This window comes from Panthera tigris, chromosome A2 (assembly GCF_018350195.1).
Source record: "Panthera tigris isolate Pti1 chromosome A2, P.tigris_Pti1_mat1.1, whole genome shotgun sequence".
Lineage (NCBI taxonomy): Eukaryota > Metazoa > Chordata > Mammalia > Carnivora > Felidae > Panthera > Panthera tigris.
The window spans coordinates 73,686,101-73,712,041 of record NC_056661.1 but is presented as its reverse complement, the minus strand read 5'-3'; the positions used below and the strand labels follow the sequence as shown (position 1 = coordinate 73,712,041).

The 25,941-nt window shown below is 42.7% G+C and overlaps 1 long non-coding RNA gene across 1 annotated transcript in view; it reads right to left on the bottom strand.

Moving 5' to 3' along the window:
* Positions 1–4,876: 4,876 nt before the first annotated feature.
* LOC107180813 overlaps positions 4,877–25,941 on the bottom strand; it is a 44,539-nt gene continuing 23,474 nt past the window's right edge. Inside the window, exons 2-3 of the long non-coding RNA XR_006210430.1 lie at positions 21,693–21,830; positions 4,877–5,117 (exon numbers count right to left, since the gene is read on the bottom strand). This is a non-coding gene — a long non-coding RNA (uncharacterized LOC107180813). The remainder of the gene's footprint in view (positions 5,118–21,692; positions 21,831–25,941) is intronic.

Sequence of the window (25,941 nt, the reverse complement as noted above, 5' to 3'; positions counted from 1 at the left end):
ATGGATGTAAAAGGCAGCACTACCCTCTGACCAGGGAAACCGAGTCACAGGCCTCACTCGCTGGGTGTCAGATGAGTTCCAAGACAAGGAACTAACTTCGCCCTTGCAGAACTGGGAGTCTGTGAGCTCTCCCTGGACCAAAGTGGCTACTGTTCTGACATGGGCATCCTTCACCGGGGCCACTCACTGAGCACAGGGTCTGACACTGACCCAGAGGGAGGGATGTCTCCAGAGGGGAAAAAATCCAGATATGGTTTCAGCCTGTCCAGTCATGAGAACTCAGCCCTTACCTTGACTGATTCTGACAACAAAAATAAGTCAGATATGGGGTACCTGGGTGGTTCAGTCAGCTAAGCGTCCGACACTTGATTTCGACTCAGGTCATGATCTCACAGTTTGTGGGATGGAGTCTGACATCAGGCTCTGCACTGATAGCACAGAGCCTCATTGGGATTCTCTCTCTCTCTCTCTCTCTCTCTCTCTCTCTCTCTGGCTCTCTTTCTGTCTCTCAAAATAAATAAATAAACATTTTTTAAAAATACATCAGATGAGAACAGTAGGCCTGCTTCTTAAATACCCCTTAATGTTCTGGGTACTGCACAATGTGGGGTTCCGGATGTTTTTGCTTTTTAATAAAGAGGCATATAAAAAAAAGAGATAGAGAAAATATTAAGAAAATGCTATAACATGGATGACCCTTGAAAACATTTTCACAAGTGAAAGAGGTCAGACACAAAAGGCCACATATTGTATGATTCCATTTATACAAAATGTCCCAACAGGCAAGTTTATAGAGACCAAAGGGTGATAGTGGTGGCCAGGGAAGTGGGAAGAGGAGAGAATGGGGAGTGACTGCTTTCTGTTTGGAGTACTGAAAAGTTCTGGAACCAGGTAGTAGTGACTGCGAATATCCTAAAACACTGAATTGTATACTTTAAATGGGTGAGTTGTATGGTCGGTGAATAATATCTCAAAAAGCTATCTTTTTAAAAAGGATGGATGTAAAAGGCAACACTACAGTCTGACCAGGAAAACTGAGTCACAGATCTCATTCGCTGGAAGTCAGATGAGTTCCAAGACAAGGAACTAACCTCGCCCACAGTAACAGTGTGATGTCTGCCCTGCTCCTGCTCTCTTTCCTATGCATAGTGTGACATCACTCTCTCCTTCCCCTGTGGGGAAGCCTGCTGCCATGCTGGAAAAAGTTCACATGGCAGGGAACCAAGGCCTCTAGTCAATAGCCATAGGAGTTGTCTTGAAAGCAGATCTTTCCATCCGAGCCAGGCCTTCAGGTGACTGAAGCCCTGATTGAGATCTTGACTGTAATCTTATGAGATACTCTGAGCCTGAACCAGCAGCTGAGACATTCCTAGGGGCCCCCGCCCTTCACACCACGTGAGATGATAAATTAAGTTTGCTGCTGTAGGCTGCTAAGTTTTGGGGTAATTTGTTACACAACAGTAGACGCACAGGCTTACCCCCAATTTTATTGCACTTCACAGATTGTACTTCACAGATACCATGTTTTTTATAAGATGAAAGTTTCTGGCAACCCTACATGAAGCAAATATGTCAGCACCCTTTTTCCAACAACGTTTGCTCACTTTGTCTCTATGTCACATTTTGGTAATTCTCGTAGTATTTCAGACTTTTTAATTATTATTACTTATTATATTTCTGATGGTGATCTGTGATCACATTATAACTTGCTGAAAGCTCAGATGGTGGCTAGTATTTTTCAGCAATAAAGTATTTTTTTAATGTTTATTTATTTTTTGAGAGAGAGAAAGAGAACATGGGTGAGGGGCAGAGAGAGGGAGACAGAGGATCTGAAGCGGGCTCTGCACTGACAGCAAGGACCCTGATGCAGGGCTCGAACTCACGAACTGTGGGATCATGACCTAAGCCAAAGTCGGACACTCAACCAACTGAGCCACCCAGGTGCCCCAGCAGTGAAGTATTTTTAATTGAGGTATGTACATTGTTCTTTTAGACACAATGCTAGTATTGCACACTTAAGTGACTGCAGTGTAGTGCACACCTAACTTTTATACGCACTGGGAAACCAAAAAGTTCATTTGACTTGCTCTATGGCAATAATCACTTTATTGCAGTGGTCTGGAACTGAACCCACAGAATCTCCAAAGGATGACTGTGTTCTGAAGTGAAAAAAGCAAGTAGCACAACATCGTGCACACTATGATTCCTTTTCTTGTTCAAAATATATCTATGCATATGTAGGAAAAAAATCACAGGCAATCACTACCTCTAGGTCGACAGATTATTTGTATTTTTTTCCTTTTAACTTCTCTTTATTTTCCAACTTTCCATAACGAATCTTTTGTGAGAAAAAGCAATTGATGTTACTTTTAATTTTTTTTTAGATTAAATGGAGGGCAGGGTGGGGAAAGACTTTTTTCCTGAAGTAGAGTTGACACACAGGGTGACATTCATTTCAGGTGTATGACAGTGAGTCCACTACTCTGTACCTTATGTTATGCTCACTATAAGCATAGCACCTTCTGTCACCACACAACACTATTACAGCACCATTTTCTATGCTCCCTATGCTGCACTTCTCATGACTTATTCATTCCATGACAGGAAGCCTGTACCTCCCACACCCTTTCACCCATTTTGCCCATCCTCTCACCTCCGGCAACCACCAGTTTGTTCTCTGTATTTATGGGTCTGTTTCTTTTTGTTTGTCCATTTGTTTTGTTTTTTAGATTCCACATATGAGCGAAATCATACGGTATTTGTCTTTCTCTGTCTGACTTATTTCACCGGCCCTCTAGGTCAGCCATGTTGCCCTAGATGGCAAGATGTCCTTCCTTTCACGGCTAAACAATATTCCATTGTGGGGACAGACTTTGACAATAAGTCAGGCGGGAGATGAGGACTTGGGCCAAAGCAAGACTGGTGTGCAACAAAGAAAATACAAGCGATGTTTTGAAAGAGGAGAGAAGGTCATGAACGACCTAAGTCAGGTGATGAAAGGACAGGGGGAAATCAGGTCTATACGGATTAAGTCACCCTGTGTTGTGATTTACAATCTTAGGAACACTTGTCATCACCTAGGGCTGGAGGAAGGCTGTGACTTTGAATGTACTCCATCTGTGGCATCACTACTGTTTATTAAAGATTTTCTTAACAATTTTTTAAGTATTCATTTATTATTTTTGAGAGAGAGTGCAAGCAGGGGAGGGGCGGAGAGAGCGGGAGACAGAGAATCTGCAGTGGCTCTGTGCTGACAGCGTAGAGCCCAATGCGGGGCTGGAACTCACGAACTGTGAGGTCACATCCTGAATGCAAGTCCCACACTCAACCGACAGAGCCACCCAGGCGCCCCTTAAACATTTCCTAGGTGCCGGCAGTGAGTTCCACATTCAAGTATAATTCTTGGTTATTCCTCACAACTTTTCCTGTAAGTATTCTTTCCACGTTTTAGAGTAGAAAGGAGGAAACTGTGTTCAGAGAGGTCAAGTGACTTGTTCAAAGCGGCACAGCTACTTACTTGCAGAGTATGGCCTGAGTCTGGCAAAGGCAGCAGACTGTCCCTCCAGCGTCTCCCAGGGAAGAGCTGTGCTGAAGGCAGCGTGATGCTTCTCTGTGCCCCAGAAATTTGGGGGAGCTGGAAGGAGCCAGCCACAAGTTCTGCTGCTAACAGTGCCACTGTCTTCTGGAAAGGGCTTCTGTCACCAACTGGAACTATTGCAGCATCAATAACCCAAAGCCACGGGCACTGGCAGGCTGTAAATAATTTAAAAGTATAAACTAGGTCCATCCCTATTACTGGGAACCAGTTAGACTCTAATTCCTCTTCTATTTGTTAAAATGGATGGGGCACCTGGGTGGCTCAGTCGGTTGGGCGTCTGACTTCGGCTCAGGTCATGATCTTGCGGTTCGTAAGTTTGAGCCCCGCGTCGGGCTCTGTGCTGACAGCTCAGAGTCTGGAGCCTGCTTCGGATTCTGTGTCTCCCTCTCTCTCTGACCCTCCCGCGTTCGCGTTCTGTCTCTGTCTCAAAAATAAATAAACGTTTAAAAATAAATAAATAAAATGGAGCCACATGTTTAAATAAAGACTATGACTAACAAGAATAGAAAGAATAGCTCAGGTAAACATTTCGTTAAGTTTTAAAACCACTCTCACATCGTGGCCACCAAGGTTCAAGCCCAGGGGTGGGGGGTTGTGGGTCTGGTGCGGGTTTGCCACACTGGTGTTTTTCTCCACTTCTGCTCACATGAAGGAAGCCGGCAATTGTTCGGTGACAGGAAACAAGGAAACAACAGTGCTTCTAAACAGCAGACTCTGGAATCCAGTCTGCGGGAATATTCCACAGAAGAATAGGAGCTTCACCAAGTGGTAGGAACATGTTAAATAAATAATGGTTTCCAGAAACAGGAGACCAAGAAACAGACGTTTCTCGGGCTCTTGGAGATGTTTACGAGAATATGAGTAGAAGAGAAATAGAGATGCTTTCTACCATGCTTCCCTTATTCTGGATGAAAGGCCAAGAAGAAAAATGACAGGGAAGACGAGAAATGAGAAGGATCCTGAAAGAGCCCTGGGGAAGGGACGTGCGGGGAGAGGGCCCCAGCTGGGGTGCAGCCCCCAGGAAGCGAGAACAAAGATGAAGGAAGGAAGTAAAGAAAAGAAGGAGGGGGGTAAGCGAGGAGGAGGATGAGAGTCCCTGAGCTCGCACCAGGACCCCAGAGAGCCCTTCACACCCGAAGAAAGAGGGACTTTCTCCAAGAAGCCTTTATTTACACTTTCCCCTTAGATCCACATTTCCCTCAGGGAATTTCTGAGAAGGGGGAAAAAGCCTCCGGTTGTCAGCAAACACCAGGAGTTTTGAGAAGGATGCTCTTAGAGTGAACAGCAAGTCTTGCGCTATGGGCCGGCTTCTCCCTGTGATTCTACACCCACACTCACACACTCACACCTCTCCTTTGGACACCCCCAACCCACGCTGTCAGGGTCTTCCCGCCCTGCTCTGTGCTTTGTCCACAGTGGACCGACCACCTGGGGCCTTACCTTCCTCAGGAGCCATGCCCAGCGCCTTGGGATTCCAATACCGCTCCCTCCAGAATATGTGTTCGTCCTGTGTACTCTCCTAGAGAAGCAGTTTAAGATTTGACTTAAACTTATTTACTTACTTAGCCTAAGTAACCTAAACTTACTTAAAATCCAAAAGAAAAATCGAGTTGATTATATATCACGTTTCAAAAGAAAACTTGTGGGGCACCTGGGGGTTCAGTCAGTTAAGCGTCTGACTCTTGATTTCAGCTCAGGTCATGATCTCATGGTTCGTGAGACTGAGCCCTGAATCCCCACATAGTGCTGAGAACACAGAGCCTGCCTGGGATTTTCTCTCTCTCTCTGCCCCTCCCCTCCTCTCAAAATAAACTTTTTTTAAAAAGAAAACTAGAGGAAAGAAGGAAGAACAGAAGAAGGGAAAGAGAGAGAGAAATATATAAACCTTGCTAAGAGCCTGCAGGATGCAAATACTATGCTAAGTGTCTTAACCCATTTGGGCTGCTGTAACAAATACCATAGACTGGGTAGCTTATAGACAAGCGAAATTTATTTCTTACAGTTTGGGAGGCTGGGAAGGGGTGAGAACTCCCTGGGGCCCCTTTCATAGGGGCATTAATCCCATCCATGAGGGCTCCAGCCTCATAACCTAATGACCTCCCAAGGCCCCACCTCCTAATGCCCATCACCTTAGGGGTTAGGGTTTCAACATAGGAATTGTGCGGGGACACAAACGTTCAGACCATTGCACTAAGTATTCTACATTTGTCCCCTCATGTATTCCTCAGAATAATATAAGGAGGTCTTTTTTGAAGATAAGGAAACATTAGATCATATCCAAAAGCCACAGTTAACTCAGAACCAGATTCGAATCAGATATTCCAGGCTCTGAGTATGAAATTGAGAAATGTGTGTGATGGAAGAGAGGCTCCTAAGTGGAAACCTTACTGAGCACAGCGCCCCCTGGGGGCAGTTAGAGGAGTATGTGGCCGCTCTGGCCTCTCACTGAAGAACAAGCTCCCAACTTCAGCCATGTTTGATTTTGCCTCATTCACAGACTCCATTTTGTTCCCTATTCTTGTTTGACTTCTTTCCTTATGTTTGTACGCTAACCAGTCCTATTTCGCGTATTCTTCAAAGCCTTCGCAAATCTCTGCAAAAAAAGAAATAATTAAAATTTGTTTAAAAAACTCCCTTTAAAAAACATAAACTAATTAAAAAGAAATGTACTGACAATGTAGAGTCCAAATTCCCCTGGATCAGGGTGGCCCAATTGCAATGACAGTGGATGGAGTACCCAGTTGATGGGTCTGAGTTGTGAGAGGGAACTAAGCCTGGCTCCATTTCTCCAAATCACACTTGATCTGCCATTGGTTTCCTGAATGAGTATGGCCAGATGGTCAGTTGTTACTCTGCAAAGTGTGATAATAGCACTCCCCACAAGGTGTTCTAGAAAGGTTTTGAAGTGCTTGGGTGAAAAGAACCATAATATAATTTTTTTTTTTGGAGTGGAGGGGATGTCAATACCCTTTTTTCATCACACCCTTTTTTCAGTAACCTTTTAAGAGCAGCTGATGTGTGTTGTAATCCAAAGCTGCTGACTCGGAATGAAAAATTGGTCACTGAAAGTACTTCAAGGTTTTTTAAAAAACAGCTAAAAGAGCCCATCCAAGAGCTCGCTTCTGAGTCCCAGGGAGGCCCCCAGATTTTCTCTTGCAGGAGAGATCTTCCTCACTGCACCCTAGCAGTAAGGCTGTCTGAGCATGAACAGGCCTGGAGCAGTGGAATAGACCTGGGTTCAAATCCTGACTCCACCACTAACCAGCTACCTGATCTTGGGCAAATTATTTTCACACCCTGGCCTCTGTTTCCTTATCTACAATGGAAATAATAACAGTTACCCCCGCCCCCCAGACTTTGTCACTAGGATTAAACCAGATATCTATATCTAGATATCATGTGCCCAGTAAATGTGAGTTGCTGCTCTCAACAGGATGAGCAGCAGCTGGGGTATCATCTCTCAGGTATTCATCTTGTCTCTTCCACAGGTCCTTTCCCAGAGCAGACACAACCGAGGTTTTGGTGGGGAAGGGGTTCATTTTGGATCTGGTAGAATGTGTTGGGAACTTCATGTTATTGACAGAAAACCTTTCCAAGTCACCTCCTCCTCTAGCCACTGCCAGGGATGTGACATTATTCTCCTTGAAGCCCCTACCAATTACCCCCCAATACTTTTGAGGCACGCTTCATCTTCCTGTCTGCAGGATTCAATCAGGCCACTGTCCTACATGGAAACTAAGGGCAAGACTCCACACAGCTGGAAGTCCAGAAGCTATGTCATCTCTGTCAGAGAAGACCGGAATTAACCACTTGGAACTTCCTCCTCTGCCTCTGGGTTTCTGCTCTTCAGAGAATGTGGGTCCTTGTTATGGGATTTAGGAGACAGCAGAATTAGGAGGGAAACTGGGGAAAAGATTGATATTTGTACAAGTATGTGACCATGGCTGCCCCTAGGGTATGTGGGGCCCAGACAAATATATAAACAATCATATATAAACAATTAAAGTCACCAAAATCTTCATACTAGCACATCTGGTGGCCCAATTTCAGGTGATCCCATGAAAGAAATACAAGTCAGCAGGAGCTATACAATCTCCAGACCACCCTCCTGGAACTAGGTCTGGGTCCTGGTCCCAATCCTGGAACAACGTCACAGGCACAAGGCTCGGATCTTCTGGAGCATCTGGTCAACCCTATACGAGCAGTAGAGGATGGAAGAAAGTCCTAAAGGGGAGAAATAGGCACCAGAGCCCACATGGGTCCTGCAACAGGGTCCAGGAGTCCCACCTGGATGGCACTGCTGACTCCTGCCTATCTCCAGCATTGGACAGGGAATAAGAAAAGTTCAAGGAAGGCACTCAAACAGCAGAGTCCTCTGAGGCACAGGGCTGGGCCAGATCTCAGGACAGGACTGCATTTGATACCAGAGCCTCTGCGAAAGTTTTCCTGAGTCAGGTTCAAAAGGAACAGTGCCTCCTTCCTCTTGGTGTGTGGACATTGTGGGGTTCTCGTAAATTCTAGACCAGACAGTCTTTCTCTTAAAGTTACTCCTGTCTCTCAAGGACTATAGCTGTGGACTAGAAGGTCCTAGTGCTATTACCATGAACTAGTTGCCCTATTAGCAACATGGCAGATAGAGATAAAAACAATTAAGATTGAATCTAGGACAAGGGCAAGCCAACTCAATTCTATCAGGAACTACTTGCAAATTCATTGTTTTTGCTTGGGAAGTTATAAGCCTGGACTCCTCCACAGGCCTGCCCCTCACATTTGCAGGCCTAGGGCAACAGTACACATGGAAGCCCCTGGCCCACAACCCACCCATTTCTCTTTTCTCTCTGCTAGCTCTACTCAGATCATAAAAGACCTTTCTCGTATGCATATGGACATCCCAGCTCACCCAGCCTATTTCTGTCTCCCCTGACCCCTGCCAAACCACCACTCCTTGACCACCCTTTGGGTACACAGGTGGTATAATTAGCCCTCACTCAAAAGGACAGACCTGGGAAAGACATTTATATTGACCTTAGCATTGGGGCAAGGAATTCTGGTGTCCCTGGTACCTAGAATATGGTTTTGAAGTAGGGGGGCATGGACTGTAGGTGGACACACCACTTGGGCTCCTGGACCTCTCATCCCCTGGGAAAGGCACAGACGGAGGAGGGCCAGAGCCAGTCCCATGAAAGCTAAAGCCAGAGCAGAGGCCCACCTGCCTGGGTCTAAGGGTAATCCACCCCAGCATATGATTTCCAGACCCATACCCCAACCCCTACTTCGCTTTTCAGTTTCTACTTCCTCAACCTCCTTCGGCCCACTCCCCAACTGCTGCTTTTCACTCATGCATAAGAATTCCTAGTTCCTGTTTTTGAGTCATCCTGGATCTGACCTTGAAGCTAGTGTTATACAAAAAAGGAGATATTACATCTTTTTTAAAAGTCTACAGAACCTGAATATTTATGATACACCGCATCAAGATCTCCTAGCAAAGAAATGTAATTCTTGTCACCCATGGCTACTGAAAAATGACTTTCTGGATACACTAGTGGCACTTTTTATCTTTCATAGGCTGACAGATAATGGGATTGCAAGTTTCAAGCAGTAATCTCCTCATCTTATTGTGATTTCTGGGGGGGGGGGGGGGGGGGGCGCGGGGGAGACGATGTAGTTGAGCTCTATAGAGGACCGAACAGACAAGCAAAATAACACTCTGCCACAGGAAGTTCCCATAGTGGAAGAGATCTGAGTTCCCTTATACTCTTTCCAGGGGAACTGACATTGTTCCATTTTGTGATTAAGGACACCAGTGAAGAAGCAGAAAAGCAGCTATGAGATTTGCTCCAGAAATCAAATCCAGAACCCAAGTTCTTCCACATTATGTGATATCGCAATATAATTTCTTTGAAAAACTGATCTGATCTTTCTTCTTTGAAGTCACACATGCTTTCCATGTAATTTCCTTACGGTGGTGTGGCATAATAAAAAATATTGAGCCTTTGTCACAGTTTCTGGTACTTGGGTCCTAAAACCCTTGGAATCTCCAAAGCAATGAGAGTCTTTTGCATGCTAATAAGAGGACTGGCTGTTGGGGTCCCCTGGATCACTCCAGGATGGGGACCAGTCTCCAGAATGACCAAGCCTTGATTAGAAGCTAGGAACTTTCAGCCCTACCCTCCAACTCCAGGAAGGGGAGAGGGACTGGAGACTGAGTCAATGATTTAATCATTTGTGTGTATGTAGTGAAGCCTCCATAAAACCCGTAAATGGCAGGGTTCATAGAGTATGTGGGTTGGTGAGCATATCCCTGTGCTGGTTTGGTGGTGTACCCCAACTCCCTGTAACAGAAGCTCCTGTGCTTGAGACCCCCTCAGACCTCATCCTATATACCTCTTCATCTGGCTATTCGTTTATATCCTTTATAACATCCTTTATAATAAATCAATAAATGTAAGTAAAATATGTTCCCGAGTTCTGTGAGCCAGTCTACCATATTACCAAACCTAAGGAGGGGGGGTCATGGGACCCCCCCCCCCATTTATAGCTGGTAGGTGAGAATTATGGGAGGCCCAGGACTAATGACTGACACATGAAGTGGGAGGCAGTATTGTAGGACGGAGCCTTTAGCCTGCAGGGTCTGCACTAATGCAAAGTAGTATCAGAATTGAATGGAATCATTGAACACCAAGTTGGTGTCTGGAGAACCAAAGAATGGTTGTTGGTGTACAAAACAGCCCAGAGTGGTTATCTGGCACTGCCCTTTATTATGGTCATTTGTGTTGGTTTTTTCCTATTAGTTGTATTTTCTTTGAGAACCCAAACTGGGTGTTATTCGTATTTGTATTTCTTACAACACCTAGCACAGAGCCTAGCCCACAATAAAAGATGAATAGACAACGTTGAACGGGTTCCAATTTGTTGTGTTGACTGCTCCTCAGATCTTTATGATCACACACATTTAGGAAGGCTGAGCTGGGCTGGGCTGGGCTATGTATGGCTTATAGTGACAAGGCACTGAATCATGGCATTCACCAAGGACATGTCTCTCAAACCTTCTTACCAGCCTGCTGACTTGCCTGGACCCCTATACTTACCCCTGTTCTGTGACCACATCAGCAACTTGTCGCAGCTCCAGTTTCAGAGACTTTCCTCAAATACACGTATTTGTAGATCAATTACAATTGATCAGGAGAAAAAAGAAGAATGAGCATTCAGCCTTTGACATTTTTACTCTAGAGTCTCTTACAGCTGAACTTGAATGACAAGTTCAGTCTGTCCTTAGGGAATGAAACCCTTCCTCCTTCACCTCGCCTCCATCAAATCCTTAACAATAGCTATAAAACAGAAGACTCAGATCCCTAGCAGATCTCTAGGTAGGCTGGGGCAGGAGCAGGGAGCAGATTTTAACTGAAATTCTGCAGGCTTTGCAGGGATTGTCCACTATGGAATGGCCAGCAGACCTCAGCAATTCCCATGTCTCACAATCACTCTCTCTGGTAGACATAGACCCATAGTCTCCTCTAAACACCAAACCACAGTGCAGCGAGCAGCAGAGGGCAGGCATCCAAAAGACACACCAGAAAGACTCAGAGGAATGGTGTCCAAGTCTTTGTCTCCCAAAATCTATGTCCTTTATTGAGAAGAGAATACAAAAGGGAGGGGAGAAGAGGAAGGAAGAGCAGGGAAGAGTAGGGGAGGGCAAAGAAGGGAAGGAGAAGAGAGAGGAGGGGAGGGGGGGACAGCAGAGGGAAGGAGAGGACATCAACCAGGACAATGTGTAAGACAGCACAGCCTCTTAGCCAGCCAGGTCATGAACATGGGAGCCCACCAAGACTCATATTCTAAACTGTAGTTCTTCAGTTCAGCCTGGGTAAATGCATACTGGTTATAGCAAAGGATTCAAAAAAGCAAGACCTGACCGGGCTGCCAGAATCATAACCACAAAAGACAATTTTGTAGGTTTTGTGGCTATTTTCATTCAGTCCCTGGATCAGAGTACATCTGACTCCCTACAGGATAATCTCCAGAATCCAGTCTATTCTCAAATGCCTCAAGTAGCAGGATTTTCACGGCCTCCCCTGGGAAGTCATTCTAAAAGTCGAATGGCCAGGGTATTTTGCCTTGATATTGAACATCCATTTTTCTTTTTCCTAACCTCATCCCTATTATCCTGTGGAATAAACCCCTTCCCTCGGCATTATTTGTTTCTCTAAGTATTTACCGATGCATTTCCCAGACATACTTACTGTACCATTTTGAGCATCTCTGCACTCGAGCTTCAGAGATCAAGAAATGGCTAAGAAATGCAGTGACAAATAAAGGCTCTGCCATCTGGCAGGCATAAACATAAATGAGATGTGAGCCCAAAATCTCAATAAAGAAGGGATCATCATCAATCCACCCTCTACGCAGAGCCCCACGACAACCAGAGAATTACCCTGCAGTGAGTGATGCTCTGCCAGTGGGACCCTGTTCTCCCTGTGATTCATTTTCACAGCCTAATGAGTTCTCCCTTCCCCAAAATGAGTTTATGAAATGCCAAATTTATCTTATCATATGTATCTTTAATTTCATTCACCCCACTTGGTATACTTTTTATCTCACTGTGCTATGGTGCCTGGTGTATAAATTCTCATTGCACAAACAGTGGAGCGTTAAGAGCTTGCCAGCTCCTTGATGTAAGTAGAGCAATCAGAGTGGGCTCTGAGCGTGGGCTGCCCAAGAGCACATTAGCCTTGTTTCCACCTTGATGAATGTGGGGAGATTCAGCTGTTTTCTCCGTACATTTAGAACTTTTTTCCACAATCCAGAAGAACTCCAGTAATTAAAAATGGCTACTCAACCATCTACTCTGGTCAAGAGGGCCTCCCTTTATCTCCCGTCCACACCCCACCTCCAGCACATACCCTGTTCGGGCCAATCTCCTTCAGACCTCTTACTCTGATGCCTCACCAAAATGTCCTTTCTTCTCCAGCAAATGGTCACCCAATTTTATAGCTGGACAGTTCCTTAGTTGAGACTTTTTTTTTTCTCCTTTCAGATAAGAGAGCTAGAGACTTGGAGAGAAAAGTTGGATCTGATACTTCCTTCCTTAATACAGACATTCATTGAACACTTACTGTATGACAGGAGAAGCACCAGATGCTCTAGGAATATACAGGAGGGACCCCTAATTCAAAGAGGGAGACATTACTCTTTTCACTCTTGACCTCCCTTCAAGCCATTCTCCAGATTGTAGCCAGAGTGAGCCGTTTAAGCCATGAGTGAAATCAGGTCATTTCTCTGCTTAGGAAACTTCGGGGACTTGCTATGCATTCAACTAAAATCCAAACTTTTTTTTTGTTTGTTTTCCTGTTTGGGCGCACAGTCATGCAAGGTCTAGCCCTGGCTACCTCTGCACCTCCACCTCTTCCACTCTCCATGGCTCACCAAATTCCAGCTCCATTACTAACCGGCTTTCAATTCCTACAATGCACCAGGTTCTCTCAGAGCCTTCCCACATACTCCTTCCCTTTTGTTCCTTCAGTCCAAAATGCTGCCCTGAATCCTCTCAGTGACCCCCTACAGTGTCACCTGGCTTACCTGGCTAGCTCGTTGTCATTTTTCAGGCATCAGCTTAACTGTCACCTCCTCAGCCTTCTATTACATCGGATCCCCATCCCACCCTAAGGTCACTTTCATTGTTCTCTGGATTTTCCCCCAAGGCAACTCACACGATTTTTGCTATATGTTTATCTGTGCTTCCCTGTTTAGCGTTTGTCTTCCCAAACAAATGCTGTTAGCAATTAGTATACTAAAAGATAAACTGAGATACATTAAGTTTTGAACAGTTTATTGGAACAACTATTGATCTGACTCAGGCAGTGCCAAACCAAAATTGGGTAGAGGTCAGAAGCTAAGGGAAAGACTTAGAGCATCAAGAAGACACAGAAACAGCAAAGAAATCACCTGCTTGGTTATAATCCGAGTTGCCTTATTTAGGGAAGCCTGGTTAGTTGTGATTTATTGTTCTTAAGTTTCAATTTCATAACTGTAAGGCATTTACAGAAATTGACTCTGGCTTGGGTTTCAGTTTGTTTGTGTAGGCTGCCAAGACATTAGAGCCATTTCGGTCCAATGGTTGCCTTGTTCAATGACTCTAAAAATGATTAGACAAAATCTTTAGGAAAACAAGGATCTCGTATGTTTTATACACAAAACACCCAGTTCAGTGCCTTCACAGACTGGCTCAACAAATACTTGTTGAAAGATGACTTCCTGAGGAGGTGACACGAGCTGAGTCCCAAAGGGCAGGAGGGAGTTAGTAGACAAAGGCAGGGGAGTGGCATTGCTGGCATCTGGTGAGGCATATGCAAAAGTCTGGAAGCATGACCATACAAAAACCATACGTTACCGAGTATGGTTTGAACACTGCGTGCAAAAGGAGGACTAGTGGGTGATGAGGTTGGGAATGCCTGCCAACGAACATGGACACTCTCCTGTACACCAGGGAGAGCTAATGAGTAGGTTTTTAAAGGAGCAGAAAGATAGTGCATTTGTATTTTTGTATTCTCTAAAGGTCACTTTGGAGAAAGGGTAAGAGAGGGAGGCTACTGCAGGCACCCAGTGGTGGATAACAAAGACCTGGAAAGAATGATTCAAAGGAGATTTAGAAAATCAGATGGGATTTAGTGATCAATTAGCTGTTGGGGTGAAGAAGAAGGAAGAATCCGAGATAACACCCAGAGAGATTTCTGGCTGAGGCCATGGGGCTGAAGGGCTATCATTAATTTAGAAGCACGGTCATAGAAATAACTTGGTTCTACAGTATTTCCTTCAAGGTCGACACAAAGATTCACATGCTTCATCCTACAATGATTTTTCCCCTGCTCTGAACTCATCCAGCATTTCTTTTTATAGACTGTACAACCTTCCCAAACAGGATGGATTCACTCGTATCCATCAGGGCCCTGCAGGAAACAGATGGCACCCTCACGAGGAGTAATTGGGTAGAGTACACTGAATATTTACAAAGGTGTGGGGAGGGCACAGGCAAATCAACAACTAGCACAGCTAGTAATGGCTCGTCAGCTCTCCAATAGGCCTGGCCCACTCCTGCCCCGGGGTCACTGTCTGTGTTGCCTTCCCTGCTTGAAATGTTCTTTCCCCAAATATCTACATGGCTCGCTTCTTCCCCTTCTTAACTCTTTACTAAGATGTCACATTAGCCTGGACTCTTTAAAATTGTTAAAAGGCAAAACAAAACAAAACCTCTCCCCCTTTACCTGCTTGATTTGCCCCTAATCATTTATCACTACCTACCATACAATGTATTTTACAAATTTACCTTACATAAGATAAATGTAATGAAATAAAGACAAAGTCTTCCTCAGATGAAGTGACGTTGAGCCTCAACCTGAATGAAGTGAGAGAGTGGGCCATAAAAATAGCTGAAGGAAGAATTCAGGGGGTGGGGAACAGCATGGGCAAAGGCCCTGAGGTAGGACTGTGCATTCCGTGTTCTAAAAAACCAAGAGGGAGGGTGAGTCACAGAAGTTGAGGTGGGTGAGGGCTGGTGCAGATCATACCAAGGAACTGAACTTCATTAATTTTAATGAATTTAAAGTTAAATGGACACATGCCACTAGTGGTTAATATACTGGACAGCACAGGTGTGTATAATATCAAATACTTTAGAATACTTGAATAATTTTTTTCCCAAAGGTATGCTGCTGCTACATAAATCTTCAGATTTACTCCTTTTTGCTTTCCCAAGAGATGTTGGTGCCCAAATAGGATTTCTCTGGGAAACTGCTGTTGCTAAGATATTTTCCATACTTAGACTATGATAGCAAGTGTTCTAAAGAGCTGAGGCAAATAGCCACATGACTTAAGGCAGGAGGGGGGGGGGAAGAAAAGAAAAAACTTTCAACTAAAATAATAAGGCAAAAGTTGGATCATGACCTAAATTACAATCTTTTTTAGGTTTACAAGGCATTTTTATCTTTGCTATGTTGAAAAGGTCTTCACTATCAGGTGGAGCAGACACTTTCACTGAGAAACCTGAAGCAGGACAAAGGTGAAGGGACTGCCCAAGGACAAGAGCTGTCAGTCTAGGGCCTGAACTTCTGGCTCTGGGTCTCACTGTCTCATCCTGACAATGTGTATTAGTCCTGACTTCTCTTAGCTCGTCCAAGACCATTCCACATGATTCCCTGTGTACTTTTATAAATGAATTTACTGGTTCAATTTGAAAACTACACCCTCCTCAAGCATTTCATTTGTCTAAATTATCTAAAGATTATTTTTGATGAAGCTTAGTTTAGGAAGCTGTACAAAAAGTATTTTATGGAGTTCTATTACTAGCTAGCTATAGTGTGCCTTAACTAATAACAGGTCTGGTGATTTTCTCTATTGATTTCCTGCTTCCAATTTTATTGATTTATGCTCTAATTCTTACTGTTTACACACACACACACACACACACACACACACACAATTATATACATATTTGACGTAGGATGAATTATTGTTCAAAATATGTGTGGCCCCTCCCTCTAAACCATAGGAAAGATTATACTTCCTACCCCATAGACCTCAGGCTTGGTTGTATTTTTTTGGCCAAAGGTATGCTCCACTTCCAAGCACAAACTGTAAGAGCCATCATGTGCTTCCACCATCTTCTTTTTCCTTTGCCATGAGAATAGTGATGTCCCTGAAAGGGAATACTCCTTCAACCTGGATCCCAGAGTGAAGACGTAAAACAGAGCTATAGTCAGCCCACAGCCAACATGTAAGATGGGTAAGCCACTCACTTTACTACTGATAGCCAATGAGATTTGTGGCATGTTTGTTACTGCAGCATATCCTTACCTAAACTGCCTAATACCATATACAAAAGAGGTAACGGTTTCTTTTTCAAAAATTGTTCAGAATATAAATATTGCTCTTAAGACTTCCTCTTTTCATGTAACATATCTTGAATCCTATGTTCTCAACTACTAGGTTAAGCTGCCTCTCCACAGTCTTGCCCTGGAAGGAAACAAAATACTACCAAACTACAAACAATGAAGACATTGTCATTACAACGTTGTCAGGCTAAGTGAGGGTTGGAGAAAGGAGTTTTGTGATCTCAGGTTCACTCTGCATATTGTAACATAGTATTTATCCAGTGGTTACAGGCAAAGGGCTGTCAATAAAGCTAATTATGAGGTTCAGTCAGACACTAAACTTAAAACTATTTTGGACCCTTATTATTTTCAAACCAACATAAAAAGCTCTTTTCTACCATCTGCATGCATCCCTACCCCATTATTCTCCTATCAGACTAAAGATCTTTTTTACTGTTTTCTTTTTGGGAGACCTATAGGAATCTCCAGAAAACAGCCTAACAGAAACAACAGTGTAAGTAGTGTGCCCTGATTAAAACCAATGCTTACCCAAAATGTGGCAAACTAACTTGATCAGAGAGATATATAAGAAAGCCTTGTAATCAGGGCACCTGCTGGCTCAGTCAGTAGAGCTCGCAACTCTTGGTCTCAGCATTGTTAAGTTAGAGACCCACATTGGGTGTAGAGATTGTTTAAAAATAAAATCTTAACAAAAAATCCTTATTATAATCCCAAATCCCCCTTTTTAGCAAGAACTAACACTTGGTTTCATGTTCTACTATGAATTAGGCATTGCGTCTAAGGCTCACATTCAGCACTTGTGAAGCTATATGTTAACATTAAAGCTCTCTCTTTGAAGTAGCTTTATTTCTTTCATTTTGAAAATAATGTGCCCATAATAGTAAACCAGGAAAATTAGTACAAATATTTTTAAAAAGATAAATTAGGGGCGCCTGGGTGGCTCAGTTAGTTAGGCGTCCGACTTCGACTCAGGTCATGATCTCGCAGTCCGTGAGTTCGAGCCCCGCGTCGGGCTCTGGGCTGATGGCTCGGAGCCTGGAGCCTGCTTCCGATTCTGTGTCTCCCTCTCTCTCTGCCCCTCCCCCGTTCATGCTCTGTCTCTCTCTGTCTCAAAAATAAATAAACATTAAAAAATGTATATTTAAAAAAAAAAAGGTTAAATTAATTGGGGCAAGTGGCCGGCTCAGTCAGTAGAGTGTGCAACTCTTGATCACAGGGTCGTGAGTTCAAGCCCCACACTGGGCATGGAGCCTAGTTTAAAAAAAAGAAGATAAATTAACCATATTCTCACAACTCAGAGACATAAGCACTACCAAAATGTTGATGCTTTTCCTTCCTGTCTTTGCTTCTATGCATATGGTTCTCTTAACTGAGATCGGCGTTTATATAATTCACACTGTCATTTAACATTAAGTCATAAGTATTTCCCACGTGTTTATAAAGTCCTAGCATTGTATTCCATTATATAGATATCACAATGTATTTAGCTATTCCCCTCTTCTTGAACATTTTAAGTAATGTCATAATAAGCAACTTGGTATACAAATCTTTGCCCACGCTTTCTAGTATTCGCTCATTATTTATTTACGGTAGTTTTTTTTTTAATGGAATCACTGAGTTAAAGCCTATATAATTCCTTTGTCCAACCCAAACTTAGCCTAACAAAGATGTAATGGCAGTGTCTTCATAGTTCCAAGGCTTTTGATGTATATTGTACTAATTGCCTCTGGACCCAAATAACAAGAAATCCCACCATAAGCCCACACATCAAAAGGCCACCGATGTCAAACACAAACACACACACACACACACACACACACAGTGCATTTATTAAAGAATATATGGGTACCAGAATCAATCAGGACCCAGGACACAACATTATCCATAACCCTAAACACCCACTTTCATGAATAAGACTATTCCAGCCCCAGGGACACACAACTTCACCTCTCTCGCCAGATGTCCTTAAAACACAAAAGTAACTGCATCTGAATACCCGTAAGATTTATGAGTTATGCCACTGCCACATCAGAGATGGACACTTCTCTGGAGAGGTAGAAAGCACATAGGTAAGAGAAGACAAATTAACCTGACAAGCCCTTCCTGTCAACATAAATGCAGCAGCTTCTTAGAAAAGAAAGTACCATTTGCTAGTAGTACTGTGTGTGTGCCTACTTTCTGATTTCCCTTCATGCTAGATGTATAGTCCTAACATACTCAAGAACTGGTGTTCCCTTTGCAGTGAGAAGGAGCACTTTGCAATATTAATCAATTTATATTACTCTTACATTTGATTCTATGGAGGTAAAGATATAACATACATGATGCATGATAACAGTTCTTTATGTTAGCAGACATTGGACATTGATACTGAACAATTTTGAATAGCTTTATGTTTATAAAAACATTTGCTAATATTTAATTAAACACTTAAAATTAAACTAAAATTTATTTAAATAAGTCTTATCTAAAATTCTGATAGTCATTATTTATAACTCTCATTTGCCTTTAAATTTTAAAGTAATTCTGAATATTTTAGATGAAAATAACTCTCTAAAAACATATATAATACATAACTTTAATTTTCCATTTCTTACATTTAGCTTAATTTACATGTGTAATGGAGAGATTTTCAAATGTATATCCTTTGAGTACAATTACATACTTAAGTATTTAGATAAATAGCATATGAGCTTCCATTTATATTCTCTTGCTGGGCTCCCAAATGTCAGAGATAGGGCTACGGTGAAGGGGGTTGACAAATTTCTCTCTACCAGCAGTATGTGAGCCCACATTTTCCCACACCAAGTTTAAACCTTACTTCTGATAATTCTCAGTGATTAAGTAAAATTTTTCATTTCCTTTGCTTTGATTACTAGTGACGATGAACTTTTTAAATACATGTTAACTAGTCACTTGTAAATTCTCTTCAAGTAATCTATCTCTTCATACACTTGGCCCATTTTAAATTTAGGGCATTAACATTTTTTCTTACTGATTTGAGTGAACACATTATATATTAAATATATCCACCCTTAGTCATATTTCTTGCAAATGTTTCCCCAAATTATCAATTATTTTACATTTTTATTTATATTTTTTACATACATTTGTATACAGTCAAATCTATCCATCTTTTCTTTTGTGATTTCTCCTATGGAGTTTATGCTTAGAATACCCTTTCCCACTCAGAAATCAGATAAATGTTAATCTTAATTTTCTTCTAGTATTTTCACTTCTTTAAACACAATGCACTCACTAATGCACCTGGGATTTATTTGGACATGACATAAATTCATGATTGCATTAATTTTTTATATGTAGCTATCTAAATCTTTCTCAGTGACTTGAAATGCTTCCTTTATTGTGTACTAACTTTTGGAGTTTGCTTTTAAAGAAATATATTCCCTTCTAGGGGTGCCTGGGTGGCTCAGTCAGTTAAGTGTCCAACTTTGGCTCGGGTCATGATCTTGCGGTTTGTGAGTTCCAGCCCCGTGTCTGGCTCTGTGCTGACAGCTCAGAGTCTGGAGCCTGCTTTGGATTCTGTGTCTCCCTCTCTCTGCCCCTCCCCAGCTCATGCTCTGTCTGTCTGTCTGTCTGTCTCTCTCTCTCTCTCAAAAATAAATAAACATTAAAAAAACTTTAAAAAAATAAAAATTTTTAAAAATTTAAAAATACATTCCCTTCCATTCATCTGAGTCTATTCTTGAGCCACATTAACTAATTATTGCACAGATACAATATTCTAAATTTCTCACGAGATTAGTCCTTCTCTTTCCATTCATCTTTTCAGACTTTTCTCCCTTTCTCATCTTTCCATTCTTGCAGGTGAACCTTGGAGTCAGTCCTCAATTTGCTGCCCCTTTGGGCTCTGCCTTGACTGGAAGTAAAGCCAAAACCAGGAGACCACCTGGTAGAGGTATGGGAGTGGGTAATCCTTAAAAATAAATCTAAGTCTATTTAATACAGTTGTCTACTTACTACAAGATTACTCCTAACTCTAAAATCAGTCTCTGGAACTTTAGTACCCACAACTATTTTGTTATGTATGGAAAGTGCATAGCTTGTGGTCAAATGGACTATCACATTGACCTTAGACAAGACAAATGAACTTAGACAAGTTATTTAACTTCTCTGAACCTCACCTTCCTTATCTGTAAATAGAAGTGGGTAAAGCTGACCTCACAGAGCTGTTGGGAGAATTAAGAGATCATGTAGGTAAAACAGCCAGCATGGGGTCCAGCATATGGTGACTGCTCTTGAAATGTTAACTTTTTTCTCCCATTTTAGCATTCTTGCTGTGCTACTCCAGAAGCATGCTCCTAGTCCTGCTCTGTATCTTTCTTTTTTCTTTTTCTTTTTTAATTTTAGAGAAAGACAGAGAGCATGACTCGGGGAGAGGGACACAGGGAGACAGAGGGAGAATCCCAAGTAGGCTCCATGCTCAGCACAGAGCCCCAAACCAGGCTCGATCCCACAACCCAGTGATCATGACCTGAGCCTAAATCAAGAGTCAGATGCTCAACCAACTGAAACACCCAGGGGACCCCAGGCTCTGTATGTTTCAAGGCATTAGGGTGTCTTTGCAAAATATATTCTGCTATGGTTTAAATAGACATGTCTCCCCAAAATTGTATGTTGAAATTCTAATACCCCATGTGATGGTTGTAGGGGTGGGGTCTTCAGGAGGTGATTAGGTCATGAGGGCAGAGCCCTCACTAATGGAATTAGTGTCTTTAATAAAGAAGCCCCCAAGAGCTGCCTGCCCACCTTCTGCCTTATGAGAACATAATGAGAAGTTGCCAGTCTGCAACTCAGAAGAGTTGCAGAGCATGACCAGACTGGCACCCCAATCTGGAACTTCCCATCTCCAGGACTGTGAGATATAAATTCCTGTGGTTTATAGGCCACCGGTCTGTGGTATTTTGTTCTAGCAGCCCAAACAGACTAAGACAGATTCTAAGATTGACTCCTCGGAGCATTCAAGGATGTCACATGGACTGACCCTTAGCTATCTGTAACAGGAAAGGAAAAAAGTCAACCTTCAGCTTTTGTGGAATCCTGAGTCACTCTATTTCACTGTTAGGGCCATTTGGCTATGTTCTTGCCTGCAGAAGTTCTTCTGCCAGCCACAGAGAAGTGCGAATAATTTAAATGATTCAAGCCAGCTTGTCAACATGTTCTTCAGATCTTTCTACATAGATATTTACTCTTTGATCTTTCACAAGATGGATCATCCTCAGCCAGGCAGAGAAAGTGATTACCCTGGATGATTATCCTGGAACTGACACTAAATTGGAACCAGTTTCCTTTCTCCATGAGAGCATGACTCCAATAACAGGAATTATCTGTTAAAAAGAAAAAAACAGAAACATAAAGTCATTTTCTCTACAAATTGCCCTAAGTTAGAGCCAGAAATCTCTAGACAGAGCCAACAGTACCACACATTGTAAAACAGTCTTTAGCAAGGTCTCATCAACCCTGCCCTGCTTCACCCAGCCTTGGCACAAGCCCTCATCCTATCCCAGCATAGCCGCAGCACACTCAGGCTTGATCCAAGCTGTGTTACCTGTTGTTACCTCAGACCTGAGCTCCATGCTGCCCTCACCCCCCTCACCCAGGCCGGCTCTAGGCACTGTCCTCCTCGGCAAGACTGTGAAATAAATGCTTTCTGCCTCTGTAGTATGATAAAAAAAAATAAATATTTGGTCTTTGTCCCTGATTCCTGGCACAGAGCTCCTAAAATCCTTGGAATTTACTGTCTTTTGAAGAAATACATTTTTTAAATGTTTATTTATTTTTGAGAGAGAGATGGAGGGACAGAGTGTGAGGAGGGCAGGGGCAGAGAGAGAGGGAGACACAGAATCTGAAGCAGGCTCCAGGCTCTGAGCTGTCAGCATAGAGCCCGATGCGGGACTCGAACTCATGAACCATGAGATCATAACCTGAGCTGAAGCCAGCTATTAACCGACTGAGCCACCCAGGTGCCCCTATTGTCTCTTGTATGCTCATGAGGTGGCTCATGGTGGAAGCTGGACACTAGAAAAACCAACCACATGATGAAAGGGTTAGAACTTTCAACTTCACCCGCCCCCCCCCAACCTTCAGGGAGGAGAAAAGGGCTGAAGATTAAATTCAATCACCCATGGCCAATCAGTTAATCAATTGTGCCTATGTAATGAAAGTTCCATAAAAACCCCTAAATGACAGGGGTACCTGGGTGGCTCAGTCGGTTAAGCGTCCTACTTCTGCTCAGGTCATGATCTTGCGGTCCCATGGGTTCAGGCTCCATAGTTTCGAGTCCCGCAGGTTCGAGCCCCACGTCCGGCTCTGTGCTGACAGCCCAGAGCCTGGAGCCTGCTTTGGATTCTGTGTCCCTGTCTCTCTCTGCCTCTCCCCCACATGTGCTCTGTCTTGCTCTATCTCTCAAAAATAAATGTTAAAAAAAATATATGGCACAAAAACAGACAACAGATCAATTGAACAGAATAGAGAACCCAGAAATGGACCCACAAACATATGGCCAACTAATCTTTGACAAAGCAGCAAAGAATATCCAATGGAATAAAGACAGTCTCTTCAGCAAGTGGTGCTGGGAAAACTGGACAGCGACACACAGAAGAATGAACCTGGACCACTTTCTTACACCATACACAAAAATAAACTCAAAATGGATGAAAGATCTAAATGTAAGACAGGAAGCCATCAAAATCCTCAAGGAGAAAACGGGGAAAAAACCTCTTTGACCTCGGCCACAGCAACTTCTTACTCAACACATCTCCAGAGGCAAGGGAAACCAAAGCAAAAATGAACTATTGGGACCTCATCAAAACAACAAACTTCTGCACAGCGAAGGAAACAATCAGCAAAACTAAAAGGCAACTGACGGAATGGGAGAAGATATTTGCAAACAATATATCAGATACAGGGTTAGTATCCAAAATCTATAAAGAACTTACCAAACTCAACACCCAAAAAACAAATAATCCAGGGGAGAAATGGGCAAAAGACATGAATAGACACTTCTCCAAAGAAGACATCCAGATAGCCAACTGACACATGAAAAAATGCTCCACATCACTCATCATCAGGGAAATACAAATCAAAACCACCATGAGATACCATCTCACACCTGTCAGAATGGCTAACATTAACAACTCAGGCAACAACAGATGTTGGCGAGGATGCAGAGAAAGAGGATCTCTTTGGCACTGCTGGTGGGAATGCAAACTGGTGCAGCCACTCTGGACAACAGAATGGAGGTTCCTCAAAAAATTAAAAATAGAACTACCCTACAACCCAGCAATTGCACTACTAGGTATTTATCCAAGGGATACAGGTGTGCTGTTTCAAAGGGGCACATGCACCCCCATGTTTATAGTAGCACTATCAACAATAGCCAAAGTATGGAAAGAGCCCAAGTGTCCATCGATGGATGAATTGATAAAGAAGATGTGGTATATATATATATATATATATATATATATATATATATATATACACAATGGAGTATTACTCGACAATCAAAAAGAATGAAATCTTGCATTTGCAACTATGTGGATGGAACTGGAGGGTATTACGGTAAGCGAAATTAGTCAGTCAGAGAAAGACAAATATCATATGATTTCACTCATATAAGGACTTTAAGACACAGAACAGATGAACACACAAGGGAAAGGAAGCAAAAATAATATAAAAACAGGGAGGGGGACAAACCAGAAGAGACTCTTCAATATGGAGAACAAACAGAGGGTTACTGGAGGGGTTGCGGGAGGGGCAACAGGCTAAATGGGTAAGGGGCATTAAGGAATCTACTCCTGAAATCCTTGTTGCACTATATGCTAACTAACTTGGATATAAACTAAAAAAATAAAATAAAATAAAAAATTTTTTAAAACCCTAAATGACAGAGTTCAGAGAGCTTTTTGGGTTGGTAGGCACACCAGTATGCTGAGAGGCATTTGGAGAGAGCACAAGAAGTTCCACAAGCCTTGTCCCATACTTTGCCATATGTGTCTCTTCCATTTGGCTCTTCTTAAGTTGTACCCTTTATAATAAAATGTAATAGTAAGTAGAGAATTTTTCTGAGTTCTGTGAGTCATCTAATAAATTATCAAACTTGGTGGGGGGGAATGGTCATAGGAATCTTCAAATACGTAGTTGGCCAGGCAGAAGTGTGGGTCACCTGGGTATCCCACTTGCAGCTGGCATCTGAAGCAGGGACAGTCTTGTAGAACTGGGCCCTTTAATTTGTGAGGTTTGACACTAACTCCAGGTAGATGGTATCCAAATTGAATTGAACTGGACACCCAGTTGGTGTCAGAGTATTAGAGAATTGGTGAGGAAAAATGACTCATATTTGTTGTCAGAAGTGGTGTGAGAAATACCACACAGTCCCAGACTCCCTACCCTAACCCCTGTACTCCAAGGACCACCTATCCTTAACTGTGTTCCCTGGACCCCCAGAAGTACTCCAAGAAATCCATGAATCTTAAATCCAAAACAAGCACTAAACTATGAAATTGTCCATTTCTCCTCTCATCTCCCCTGCCCACCACCACAAGAAATGTCTGTGTTCTGTGTCCTGTGCCTTTCCATGTCTGTGCCTTTGACCACCTAGAGTGTTTGTCTTCTTTTCCAATAAATTTGAAGTCCAGCTCAAATGCTTCCTTAAAGTCTTACCACATCCCTCCACCAAACATTATCTTTCCTTACTTTTGGAACAATTAATATCTATCTCTCTTTATCTGTATGCTTTAATGACATGTCATTTTCTGTCTTATATTAGGGTTTTCTGATGTTCATCATTTATTTTCCCTACTAAACTATAAACCCTTTGCTGACAAGAAGCTTGAAGTCAAGTCAGAGAGATATGTTGTGATCCATGGTTGAATTATCTTTGTATTCACAACTTGGCTTGGTGTTTGGCTCTTAGTATTCAGACAATGATTTCATGAATGAGTCAATCAATCTCAAAAGTGCTATATGAAACCTACCAGCTTCAAGAGAATAATTACTAAGTGAACATGTGGAAAATGTGAAGTAAAAGGTCTGTTCCTTTCTATACATGGGGCTTGTATTAGTCAGGGTTCTCCAGAGAAACAGAACCAATAAGAAACATATATAGAGAAAGAGATGTAAGAAGAGATTTATCGGGGGCGCCTGGGTGGCTCAGTCGGTTAAGCACCGACTTCAGCACGGGTCATGATCTCACGGTTTGTGGGTTCAAGCCCCACATCAGGCTCTGTGCTGACAGCTTGGAGCCTGGAGCCTGCTTCTGATTCTGTGTCTCCCTCTCTCTGCCCCTCCCCTGCTCATGCTCTGTCTCTCTCTATCTCTCAAAAAGAAACAAACATTAAAAAAAATATTAAAGAAGAGATTTATTGTAGGAATTGGCTTCCTTGACCATGCAGACCAAGATGTCACATGACTAGGAGAGTGGGGAATGTAATTCAGTTC